At 41.0% G+C, this 13163-nt stretch overlaps 1 protein-coding gene across 1 annotated transcript in view; it reads right to left on the bottom strand.

Annotated features, from left to right (window-relative positions):
• Positions 1-13163, bottom strand: part of SLC22A15 (solute carrier family 22 member 15) — a 128428-nt gene that overhangs the window by 16201 nt on the left and 99064 nt on the right. The gene's annotated exons all lie outside the window — the stretch shown is intronic.

Raw genomic sequence — 13163 nt, forward strand, 5'->3', positions numbered from 1 at the left:
CCCCAACCTCCCCCTCTCCCATGTCCCCCCGGAACTGTCAGTCCCATTGTTTTCTCCTCCAGATTGTTCATCCAGCTTGTCCTATCCAGACAGGCCCTAATCTCTAATATCTATAGAAAACTACAACAGTGTTTTTGTAAAGAGAGTTCACTAAAAATGACATCCAAATGGCTTAAAAAAAGAAAAGAAAAGGTATATCATTAGACATCTAGGAGTGAAATAAAACAATATTGGAGTTCTCACCATCTGCTGGGTGGGTATATAAACATGTGCAGCTATCGTGGATAGTAACATGGTGCTATCTCAAACCACTGGGAATAGAAATTCCATACAAGCCAGAAACACTTCCGCTGAGTATAGCCCTAAAGAAGCAAAAGCCATGAGATGAAGAGATATGTGGCCTCCTGTGTTCATCGCAGCTCTGTTTCCACAGCAAGAAGTTGGAAACAGCCCAAATGCCCATCAATGGAAAGATGAATAAGGAACCTTTAGTACATATGCCCAATGGAATAGTATGTATGCATGGCTAAAAACAGGAAGCATCTCTGTGGGGGGAGGTCAGATGCTTACAAGACATCCTCCCTGAAGACAGTCACCAGACTACGGCAGGCCCCACTCCCTGCTGTTAGACCATGGACAGGCCTGCAGTCATTGATTTGGTTCCTGTCGGTGGAGTTTACACCCTACTGCTAATGGTTCTTAAGGAGATCCGGAGAACAGACCAAACCCACTCCAGGACATCGTAATGAAGCTGCTATCCTGAATCTAGGATCCGCCCATCTTGTCATGTGTATACCCCCAATCCCTCCTCTTCCTATTGCATGTATGCCCCTAGACCACCCCCTTCCATTACTGTATAAGCTATAGTGTAACCCCTTCCTGTGGTGTATGTCTTTACCTGTAATTAGTGGGCTTGCATGCCCACAAAGGTGTATAGGCCTGGGTTAGCAATAGAGAGAGCTCCCTCCCTCTCTCTCTCAGCTTCTCCCTTGACCTCCCATCAGTTCCCCCTCTCCTCTCCCTTCCTCGCTCCCCTGTTCCCTTTCCCCTTGTCCTCCTTCCCTCCCCCCTCTCTCCACGTGGACCACCAAGCTGGGCTGAGGTGAAATGTGTCTGTCTCCATTATTTTAATATCTCTTTTATCTCTCATGTTCTTGATGACTTTAATACAATATTTATATATCTCAACCGTACAATTGTGCTTACTGAACCTGTGATTAGTGGTAGGGGGCTGGCCACCACACCTCCAGCCGCACACCTCATGCATGCATGGACCTAGAGAGCATTATGCTGAGCATGGTTCGTCGTAGGAGGACAAAGAACGTATGAAACTACTACTCTAAGGCTAAAAACCAAGACGAAGATTTGCACACCAAAGGGAACAGACTTTAAAGTTTTCCAAAGGTAAGAGGGCAAGGATGGGGACATGGAGCAACAGACTAGAAGGTTGGCAGGTATTGACTTGGGAGGATAGAGATTCCTTAGAGATGAGAAATCAGGGGAGATGGGATGGGACAAAATAAAGGGCAGGGCGCAGGATTGATGAGTGGCTTGAATTATTGAATGAATGCAAAAGAGATCATCTGTATCCCCTATCCCCTATGTCCCACCCCCACCTCCGGCCACCTAGTTCACAATAACAAATTCATTAAAAAAACCAAGTGATTAGATTTAGGACACACTCTAGAAACCCCTATTCCCAAATGGAATACCATTCACAGGTGTAAGGGTTAGGATTCTAATACATATTTTGGTGAAGGAGAAGGCACAATTCCATTCATAACAGATGCTAAGAGTAAAAGAAGAAAGTCAAGGCAAACACATAAAGAGTAAGATCCTCAGCCTTATATTTATGGGTCACATTCCCAGCTGGCCCAGAGAGTCAGTTCTGAAAGACAGCAGGGGAAAGAAGGAATGCTGAGTCGTGAGGAGAGGAGAGGAAACGCCCTAAGCTGGGGTGCCCCGAGGCACAGGCAGAGAAGCACGCCCAGGGGCTGTGGTCAAGTTGTCCACTTGGAAGACAGGAGGGACAGAGGGGAAAAGGACACTTCAGATGCAGGTGTAATCCCCATTGAGAGTTATATTTCCATGCCAGATACACCAAATCATCACCTACATTGTAACAAATCCCATCCAAGCTTTCAGTAAGCGGCTGAGCATGTTAGCTGTGGGCACCACCCAGGGATTTATGCCTGAAATTGTTTTTCTTCATTGTATTGCACCATAAGTTGTAAGCAGTTCTTTCTTGCCTCTTTCTTTTTTGATTTTTACATAAGAAACTGTTACCACCACTGCCCTTAACTCCTGTTTTATTTTCCAATAGGAAGCCTAGCAGATACCTTTCAAACAAGTTCTCTTATGATGAGTCTTACTGACACCAAGTTCCTGATGTAGGACCAACAATGAAAAGTCTACTTGGCCTTGAGAAAGTGCAAGATTTTGCTAAATATACAGTTATCTTTCTCTCGCCGGGGTTACAATGGGGACAACACTCGGTGCTTCTCTGAGGAAGGGAAGACTTCTCAAGGCAAAGGTGGGAGGCCTGGTAACCACTTCTCGGTTCCACTGCTCAAAAACAATATTTGTTCTTGCAATATGACTAAGAAAACCAAACGGCCAGGGAAATGGGGCTTGGTACCACAGGCTTAAGGAAGTTAATATTCTACAATGTTGAGAAAATAAAATCTGGCCTTTAATAATCTTATCAAGTGACCCTTGAATAAAAGTGACCAAGGTTAGCCTGTCCAGACAAAACAATAACAGTTCAGGGAAAAAATAGACACGAAATGGATGAAGTTTGATATTTAAACATCAATGCCTATTTGCTACTGAACATTTCAGAAAAAAACAAACACGTGGAATATATTGCCAAGTGACGGGTCACCAAGAAGCTAGGACAAGAGTGGCCACAAGACCAAAACACAGACATGAACTTACCACGTAAATACTAAAATTATTCTTTCCTGCTATCAAGACTCCATCTCATATTCTTGCTATCAAGACTCTGCCTCAATAGCTAACGTGCCTTATGATAAGGTAGTGAGGAGAGAGAGGGAGAAGTCTGATTTACAGGACTGTAGGATAATTTTACTGTCTTCATTTTATACTCCAGCATCATGTGGAGTGACACCACATCGAAAGCCCTTTAAAGAAAAGGCAATTAACAAAAGGCATGCAGGTTAGGTGCCCTTCTTCCACACCACGCCTATCACAGCTACCTCCCAATGCATTATCTCCTATCACCGGGGCAACCTTCATTAACCGGGAGCAGGGAGGGCACTATCAGCCAAGAGGAAAAGAGTAAGCCTTATCTAACCTCAGCCCATGTGCCTTCATTTCAAAGCACAATCTTGTCTCTGGTGGATTCTCAGCACGTTACATCAAGTAGCCCGTCATTAGCACTGGATGGACCCAGAAGCTCCTGAGCTCTTGACAACAGGGACTGCTTAGATTCTGGCTTACTCATTAACATCCAATTAAGAGCAAGATGACATCAATCTTCAGCTTCTCATTTCAGGCCAGCTATGCCCAGGCATGAAATGAGACCAAATGACCGATACTGAAAGGAAATGTTGAGTGGCATCGAGCAGCAAATTAAGCATACGAAGCCCTATCCAAAAGAGAATGAAATCAAAGGCAGATAGGCCAACGATCACTTTTGCAGTACTCTGGGCCTTAGCTTGGATAGTCAGTAGAACTCATCCGAACTCTTCCTGATTAATCATCTCTCAAAGCTTGTTCAATCAGTCTCTTTTCTAAATGGGTCAGGTTAGTTAAGATAATCCAGTAGACGACATGACAAGCCATGACGATGATTTATAAGGAAACTATTTGCTACACTAGCTGAAGAAGACATAGTGGTTTTTTTTCCCTTCATTGAGTTACTAACCCTAAATTGGGAAGAGCTAACTACTCCCCAGAAGACTGCTAAGTAAGGTAGATACAGGAACGCATAACTGACCAATCTACAGGGACTGTCATCTATTTATTATTTTCATGCTCTCTGCTTTTTTATGACTTATGTTAATCTAGCAAGCATAATTCTGCATTTACTAATGAGTGTGATTGAAAGTTTTGCTCTCATTGTTTGTGTAAATATTACCCAGTCACTTAAGCTTTTAGCCTGTATAAGTCAACAATTCAGTATCGCAGTCTAAAAAGCCGGCCTAATCTTGTATAATTTCCTTTTCTCAACAGTGTTTCAAATGCAATAACTTTAGCTAAAGGAATCATATTATCAATACCTTATGCCCCATGGGAATTATTTTTCATGTTCTCCAGTAAAATAATGATGGTGTCTCCAAAGTGAACCAGGAACATATATAAACCAGATGTATGGATTTGGGGCTCACTCTTAATCATAACCCTCATCTAACAGCAACTGGTTCTTGTCACATGACCCTACTCAATCCTAAAGATATGAATGCTATAGCAAAGTGTGGTGAATATATCAGGTGAGGCCTGGCTATCAGAATCAAAAGCATATAGTGCGTAAAGTCTTATCTTCAGACAAGCAGCCAACTTTAACTGAGACATCAATGATGTCTACATGGAAGAAGCACACCAGTCTGCGTAATCCAAAAATTATAAGCAATAAAATCCAAATCTGGATGAGTGAATGGTAGCAGAGCTTAAATGCACAACATCTGGGTGCAGAAGGCTATGGATGACAGTATAAGCCCAAAATCCATTTGCAGGGTCCCCAGATGGATTAAGTCTCTGGTGCATCCCTTCTGACTCTATTATAATTCAGGGATGTGAATAGCCTTACTATCAGAGACCATTCTAAAGTGGATTATAGCAGATGTAGTTAGGTTAAAATGTAACACTTTATCACTTGATCTCCCTTTTGACCCATTTTAAATTTGTTCCAGTTTTTATTTTCTTTTTTTTTTTAATTGAGGTTTCTCTCTGCTTTATTTTGTCATTGTTGTTGGCTTTTTAATTTCTTGCTTTTGTTTTCTATGTTTCTCTGTATATAAAATCCAAAATAGGCAAATCTATTGTGCTAGTCTGGGTAGACCAGAGAAAGAAATCCAGAGACACTCAAATGTGTATAAAAAGAGCTTTATATACAAGAGCAATTGAATACTGAGAAAACATCCCAGCCCTGTGCAGATCAAGTCCATAAATCCGATATTAGCCCATACCAATGTATAAAATCTTCTTCAGACTCACGAAACACATGCAAATGATGCCAAATGCAGGAAGATCACAGGCCAGAGGGTGGGAAGTCTTGTGAATTCAGTGGCATTCTAAGCATCTCAGTGCTGGCAGGGGTCTCCACATGGCTCCTTCAGTTCCCAGGGCACGGGGTCTATCAGCGTAGTTCCATGCATCTTGTCAGTAGAGTGTCTCTCAGGGAGTGAGCCAAAAGAAAGTGTCTCCTGCCTCCAAGTAGGAATCCAGGAATTCCCAGAATCCTCAGGAGAAGGCCATGCCCACACAGAGGCCTCATTGGCTATGACCCGATTGACAGACTAGACTCTACCCCTTCACTCAATCCTCTCAATTCCCAATTGACACCAGATTATATAACTACCACATCTATAAAGACAATAACTGGATTAATAATATCATAGGGGCATTATAGGGGTGGGGCAGGTAACTGGGAAGCTAAAAACAATGGTTACTAGAAAAAAAGAAAATTTTCTACAATTGATGATGATAATGACACAGTTCTTAATATGGTTGAACTTCTGAATCATATGACATGTGAATTATATGCCAATAAATCTATTTTTTAAATTATTTTATTTTCTTCATAGATGATATTGGCTTTTTCTACCTTATCGTCTTTGGAAAAACCTCTCAGGAGACCTGTGTTTATTTAAATTAAGCTTCAGTGCAATGATAACATTTCTCTTTACATTTACCACACAGAAGCATAACAAATTCATAGAAGTACCAATCAAGAAATTCAAATGATATATTGCACTGGGCAGATCTGCTGGATAAGATTTCTTTAAAGAATTAAGGGGTAAGATTCAAAAGGGAAATTTGAAAACACTCTGTCATAAACAAAAATTAAAATGCAACACACTAAACTTTATCGAAGGCAGCTAAGTCAAGGCTTAGAATAAGATATATAGTTAATTAATGTCTTTATTAACAACAAAGAATAATCTCCAATCAGTAACCAATCCCTCCACTTTCAGAAACTAGATAAAGAGCACACTAATCTCAAATTCAGCAGAAGGAATGAAATCATGAAGATTAGACTAGAAATAAAGGAACTAGAAACACCGTAAAGTCAACAAAAACAAAAAGTGACTCTTTGAAAAGATCAACAAAATTGATAAGACTCTTGGTAGACTGACAAAGTAAAAACAACAACAGGAGAAAACCACAGAATGAATAGAATGCAAGAAAGAAAGAGAAATGCAGTAACCAGCAATGGAAGAGGACATAGCTGGCCTCCTCTGACTTCCGTATTGCCAGGAGGCCGGGCCCAGCCAGGCCCTCACCCTCCCTCCTATTGTACCTATGGGGACCCCAGCCTCTCTTCCCAAGCTACGCCACAGCTATGCTGGGTTCAAAACTGTGTTTCAATGGCCACATAAAACTTAGAGACAATGCTCACAGTTAAGGGGGTTTATTAGGGAAATTAATAGGTTACCACAGTCAGAATCAGCAAACAGTAAGGATATGGTCATTGGTCTCCTGAGCTATCAACCAAATCTCTCTCTCATTCTTAGTCTCTCAGTCACACGGTCCCTTGGCCTTTGCTTCCATGGGACAGAAAGACAGCCCACCCGTTGCTCTGTCCTACATTTCAATAATCTCGGGCCAGATGAGGAAGGGTGGGTATCCCATAGTCTCAGGGCTGCTCCTCTGAGCCTCCAAGTCACCATCTCTGATGGATCTGTACTCAGCAGCCTGCCCCACTGCCGAGCTTTCAGACGTGGTCCCCCATGGTCCTCAAGGTTCTCTCTCTGCTGCAGCTGCAAAGAGGGCGCATCCTTAGAGCCAAGGGGGTGTTAATGAAAACTGACCAATCCCTTCTCTTCGGGCTACACATGCCTTATTTCCAGAGTGCCACCCAATCAGGTAGAAGGAGTTGGAGAGCCTTGGGTAGAAGAGTCATGTTAAGAAGTATAAGTGGTACATGACCAACCTTACATACTTAAAGTAAATTATATGGTAATATTAAGAGCAATAACATACCATCAAAATAAATAACCTATATTAAACAGGAAAATGCCTATCACGACAAAAACTAATAAACATGACTCAAGAAAAAATTGAAAATCTGAATAAACAAATAAAGGAAATTGAACTGGTACTCAAAACAGATCCCACCGAAAAGTCAGGGATCATATGGCTTCATGAGTGAATTCTCAGAAATGTTTAGGAAATTACCACCAATCCTTCACAAACTCTTCACGTACATAGAAGAGGAAGGAAGACGTCCCAACTCATCTGTTAAGGCTAGTAGTACTCTGATGCCCAAAGGTGAGACATCACAACTAGAGAAAACCACGCAACGATATCCTTTATGAATAAAAACACAAAAATTCTCAAAGACCAGTAAACTGAGTATAACAGCATCACACACCATGGACGTTAGCATTACACTTATTCCAGGATTACGGAGGTGTCTTAACATCTGCAAATCAACCTACACAGCAGCTTACTGAGTTTTAAAATGGGCGTATCCAGATGATCATCTCAATAGATACAGCCAAAGCAGTTTAGAAAATCTAAATTTGGATCCTCTTATGATCCAACACACTGAAAAAACTAAGACTGGAGAAGGATTTCTGCGACCTGACAGAATAACCCTATGGGAAAATCGATAGCCCACATCATGCTTAAACAGTGAAAGACTGAAAACTTTCTTCCTAAGATCAGCAATAAGACAAGATGTCGGCTCTCATCGCTTCTATTTATCATTGCACTGAGGGTTTAGCCCAGGCAATTAGGCAAGAAAAAGAACGAAAACATGTTCACCTTGGAAATACAGCCTTACAATAGTTCTATTACCTAACTTGTGTATCGAAACCCCTCAGGAATCCACAGACCCACAGACAAAAACTAGGAGAGCTCATAAACAAATACAGCTAGTGTGCTGAATGCGAGATCAGTGTTGAAAAATCAGCTACCTTTCCACAGACTAGCAGTACATAGTTCAAAACATGAAACATAAAAAGAAATTCATTTTTAGTAGCAGTAAAAAGAATAAATTCAGGGAACAGTTTAAGAAAAGGAGTGCAAAACTTCTTCGCTGGAAACCACAAAACATCATGTACAACAATTAAAGAAGACCTAAATAAAGGAAAAGAGATTCCGTGTTCATGGAATGGGAAAATGTACTCCTTTTAGGATAGCAATACCCCCACCCCCACCCCGCCACCCAGATTGATCTACAGTTTCAATATAATCCTTATTTTTAAAAAAAATCATTTTACTGAGGGCTCCTACAACTCTTATCACAATCCATACATACATCCATTGTGTCAAGCACATTTGTACATTTGTTGCCATCATCATTCTCAAAACATTTTCTTTTTACTTAAGCCCCTGGTATCAGCTCATCATTTTTCCCCTCCCTCCCTACAACTCTCCCTCATGAATCCTTGATAATTTATAAATTAATATGTCAGATCTTACACTGTCCGACATCTCCATTCACCCACTTTTCTGTTGTCCATTCCACAGGGAGGGGGTTATATGTAGATCCTTATGATTGGTTCCTCCTCTCCGCCCCCATCTTCCCCTTACCCTCCTGGTATCCCTATTCTCATTATTGGTCCTGAGGGGTTTGCCTTTCCTAGATTCCCTATGTTTCCTATCTGTACCAGTGTACAGCCTCTGGTCTAGCCAGATTTGTAAGGTAGAATTGTGTGATCCATGATAGTGGGGGGGTTGGGGTGGGGTGGGGGAAGAAACATTAAAGAACTAGAGGACAGTTGTATGTTTCATCCTTGCTATTGTAGTAGTTCTAGGAAAAGCTTAAACAGCCTTGACAAGAGTGAAGCCATTTTGAGCTGACAGAAGCCATTATGAACTATAAATGAACTAGCTATGAACTATAAATGAACTAGCTGATATTAGGGAGGCAGGCTGTGCTGACAAGTGCAACGGAGTGTACCGAAGGCAATGTATGTTCAGAAGGCTTGGAAGACAACTAGAGCGATTATTGTTCAACTAAGAGTAGTCATTGTTTCACTAAGAATAGCTAACCACAGTATCCTGCTTCTGTACTCTGCTAGCTTGCACACCTGCACATTGCAAAAGTATAAAAACCTTTGGAAAATTAGACAGGCTCCTCTCAAGAGGGCTGACAGTCCCTGCACAGGTAATAAAACTTTTTCTTTTGGACTTGTCAGCGGTCTGGGTTGTTTTCTTTCTGGGAACGGATAGTAAGCTACAACACTATACTGCACCCTGACTGGTTCATCTCCTCCACCAGACCCTTCTATACAGGGATGTCCAGTTGCCTACAGATGGGCTTTGGGTCTCCACTCCACCTGCCTTCCCCTTATCAACACCTCTTGATCACACAGGCTGATGTGCTTCCATGTGGGCTTTGTTGCTTCTGATCTAGATGGCCACTTGTTTATCTTCAAGCCTTTAAGACCCCAGCTGCTATATCTTTTGATTGCCAGGCACCATCAGCTTTCTTCACCACATTTGCTTATGCATCTGCTTTGTCTTCAGCAATCGTGTCGAGAAGGTGAGCATCATGGAATGCCACTTTAATAGAACAAAGTGTTATTGCGTTGAGGGAGTACTTGAGTAGAGGCCCAATGTCCATCTGCTACCTTAATACTAAACCTGTAAATACATGCACATAGATCTATTTCCCCATGGTCATATATAAATATATTTACATATGTATATGGCTGTATTTAGACCTCTATAAATACCCTTTGCCTCCTAGTTCCTTCCTCTATTTCCTTTTACTTTCCTCTTGCCCCACTATCCTGCTCAGTCTTCATTTGGGTTTCAGTAACTCCTCTCCATTACATTGCCCTTGATCAAGCCCTATGAGGCCCCCTACATCCTCCTTGCCACCGATTTTGGATCACTTGTTCCCTTGTCCCTGGGTTTGTTAACACCCACTTCTTTTCCCCCGCCTCCCCTCTCCCATGTCCCCCAGGAACCTTCCATCCGGTTGTTTTCTCCTCCAGATTGTTTATCCTGCCTATCTTATCTAGCTGGATCTGCAGAGATAATAATATGCACAAAAAAACAAGACAGAGCAAAACAAAGCAACAAAAGAAAACAAAACAGCAACAACAAAAACCAATGACAAAAAACAAACAAACCTGTAAATAGTTCAAGGTCTGTTTGTTGATCTTTAGGAGTGTTTTCCAGTAGAGTCTGTTAGGGGTGCCAAGCCCTGGCCCCAAAGTCTATTTTTGGTATTCTCTGGGGACTTTGTTGTTCTGTTCCCTTTGTTGTTCTGTTCCACGTCCATAGTGCTTTGTCTCGGTGTGGTGGAATCACATAGGGCGCAATTCCCACCCTGTGTCTCCAGTGTTGTCCCCTGTAGGGCTATGGGTTAGTGAGGGATGTCATGTCTCTGAGTGGGGCTGGCCATATGGTCTCTCTGTGGATTGCCTGCTTTGAGGGGGAATATTGTCCTCAAGGCTTGGTGGGCCAGGATGTGCTCTACTCTCTCTTCCTCCCTCTTCATTTGCTCCCATGTGCTCTGATCAGACATGTCCCTCTCCCGGAGCTACAGTTTCAGTGCTGTCCTCTGAAATAAACTCGTCTAGGGGAGGGACAGGTGTCCAAGTAGTTGGCCAGTATTTTGTTAAGGATTTTTGCATCTATGTTCATTAAGGATATTGGTCTGTAGTTCTCAATTCTTGTGGGATCCTTTCCCGGTTTTGGTATCAGAGTTATAATAGCTTCATAGGAGGAGTTCGAGAGTTTGCCGTCTTTTTCTATGTTCTAGAAGAGTTTGAGTAGGATTCATTCCTGAAGAGTTTGTGTAAAAGTGGTGTCAGTTTTTCCCTGAATACTTGGTAGAATTTTCCTGTGAAGCCATCTGGTCCAGGGGATTTTTTTGTTGGTAATCCTTTGATAACCTTGTCTATTTCTTCTATTGCTATGGGTCTGTTGAGATTCTTAACGTCAATCGGGATAGTCTAGAGAAGGATTGTTTTTCCAAGAATTTGTCCATGCCTTCCAAGTTGTTGAACTCATTGGAGTACAGTCCTTTGTAGTGTTATGTACTTGTCCTTTTGATTTCATTAGGGTCTATTGTTATGTCCCCTCTTTCATCCCTCATCATTGCTATTGAAATTTGTTCCTTCCTTTCTTTGGTTAGGTTTGCCAGTGGTCTGTCGATTGTATTTATCCTTTCAAAGAACCAACTTTTAGCAGCATTGTTTTCCAGTTTTCTTATTTTTCCTCTCCTGAATTTCAGCCCTCATTTTTATTATTTATTTTCTTTTGTGATTAGTAGGATTTTCCTGTTGACTGTGCTCTAGTTGCTGTAAAATTTGTGCCAGTACATAAATCATAAGTCTCTCTACCTTTTTCATGTGTGCATGCATTGCTATGAAACTCACTCTGATAACTGCCTTTGCTGTGTCCCATAAGTTTTGGTATGTTGTGTTCTCATTCTCATTGGTTTTTAGAAATTTACTTATTTCATCTCTGATCTGGGCCAGTACACACACCTTTTGCAATAGAGAATTATTCATCCTCCATTTTTTTGCTCTTTTCTTCATCTTCCTTTTGTTGATTTCAAGCCTTATGGCACAGTGGTCAGAGAGAGAGGTCTGTATAATATCAATGTGATTAAATTTATGCAGATTCGACTTATGCCTCAACATGTGGTCTATCTTCGAGTCTGTGTCATGTAGGTTTGAAAGGAATGTGAATTTGAATTTATTTTGTATTTGGATGAAGAGCTCTGTAAATATCTATCAGGTCAAATTGTCTAATTGTAGTGTTTAGATCTCTAGCCTCCTTGTTGAGTTTCTTTCTCTGTGATCTATCTTTCTCAGAGAGTGGTGTATTGAAGTCACCTATTATTATTATTGAGCCTGTGATTTCTTTTTTCTTCTTTTGGAGCATTTGGTTGATGTATTCAGTGGGTCTCTCGTTTGGGGAACATATGTTTTAAATGCTTAGTGGTTCTTTGTCTACTGTTCCCTTGAGCCTGTAATTCTTATTTAAATCCAGCAACTTTTCTCCTTTGGCAAAGTTGCCAAGGGTATTCTAAGATTCACATGGATTTTCAAGAGAGCGAGGAAAGCAGAACCAATCTTGAAACAGAAAAAAGTAGGAAGACTCACATTTTCCCTTTTAAAAATTTACTGCAAATAATTTGGTAATCTGGACGGTATAGTACTGTCATATGGATTATTGTGTTGTTGGACACCATCAAATAGAGTCCATGCCAACTCATAGTATAACTGAAAAAATTGCAAACCTACTGTCTTTGAGTCAACGGTTTCCAAAGTTATAAATCTTTACGGGAGCAGACAGGCTCATCTTTCTCAGTAACTACTAATAGAAATAAAAACAGTATATAGACTATCAATGACTGAATGGATAAAGATACGATGGTGCATACACAAATAACAATGGGTACAAGAGAGAAATGTTCCTAAAATTCTATTGTGTGAATGATTTTACAATGCTTTTTTGATATGATTGACTATTGAATTGTATGATATGTTGATGACGTGCCAAGAAATCTGTTTTTTAAAAAAAGAAACTATGGTACAAACACACAATGAAATAAAGAAAAATCTGTAAGACACTTCATAGTGTGGATAAATCCAGAAGATAATCACAAAAGGACAAATATTGTATGAGACCACTATTTTAAAAAGTCAAGGAAAAGGTTTTGCAAAAAGAACCATTCTTTGATGGTTAGCAGGAGTTGGACTGGAGGTAAGGAAAAATCACTAATTAGATAATATGAACATATTAATGTGGGTAAAAGGGGAGCAACATACAGTAAGGTGGAGATGAGCCTAACACCATTAAGGCAAAGGGAGACCCTGAGATGTACACAAGATTACAGACTGAGTTAGTTAATTGTGCCAGCCTGGCCGATAATCACATGTGGGGCTAATTGAAAGGCAGAGGGATAAATGCGTGGTGAGCCTCGCCTTTCTAGTTCTCGGGTCTCTTGTTTTGTGATGGTTGCACCGGGTGCAGCTGTCTTAGCAGTTCCCTGCTTCAGGTTG

Source organism: Echinops telfairi, unplaced genomic scaffold, assembly GCF_000313985.2.
Source record: "Echinops telfairi isolate 266 unplaced genomic scaffold, ASM31398v2 ScPeMD7_7466;HRSCAF=8504, whole genome shotgun sequence".
Taxonomy (NCBI): Eukaryota; Metazoa; Chordata; class Mammalia; order Afrosoricida; family Tenrecidae; genus Echinops; species Echinops telfairi.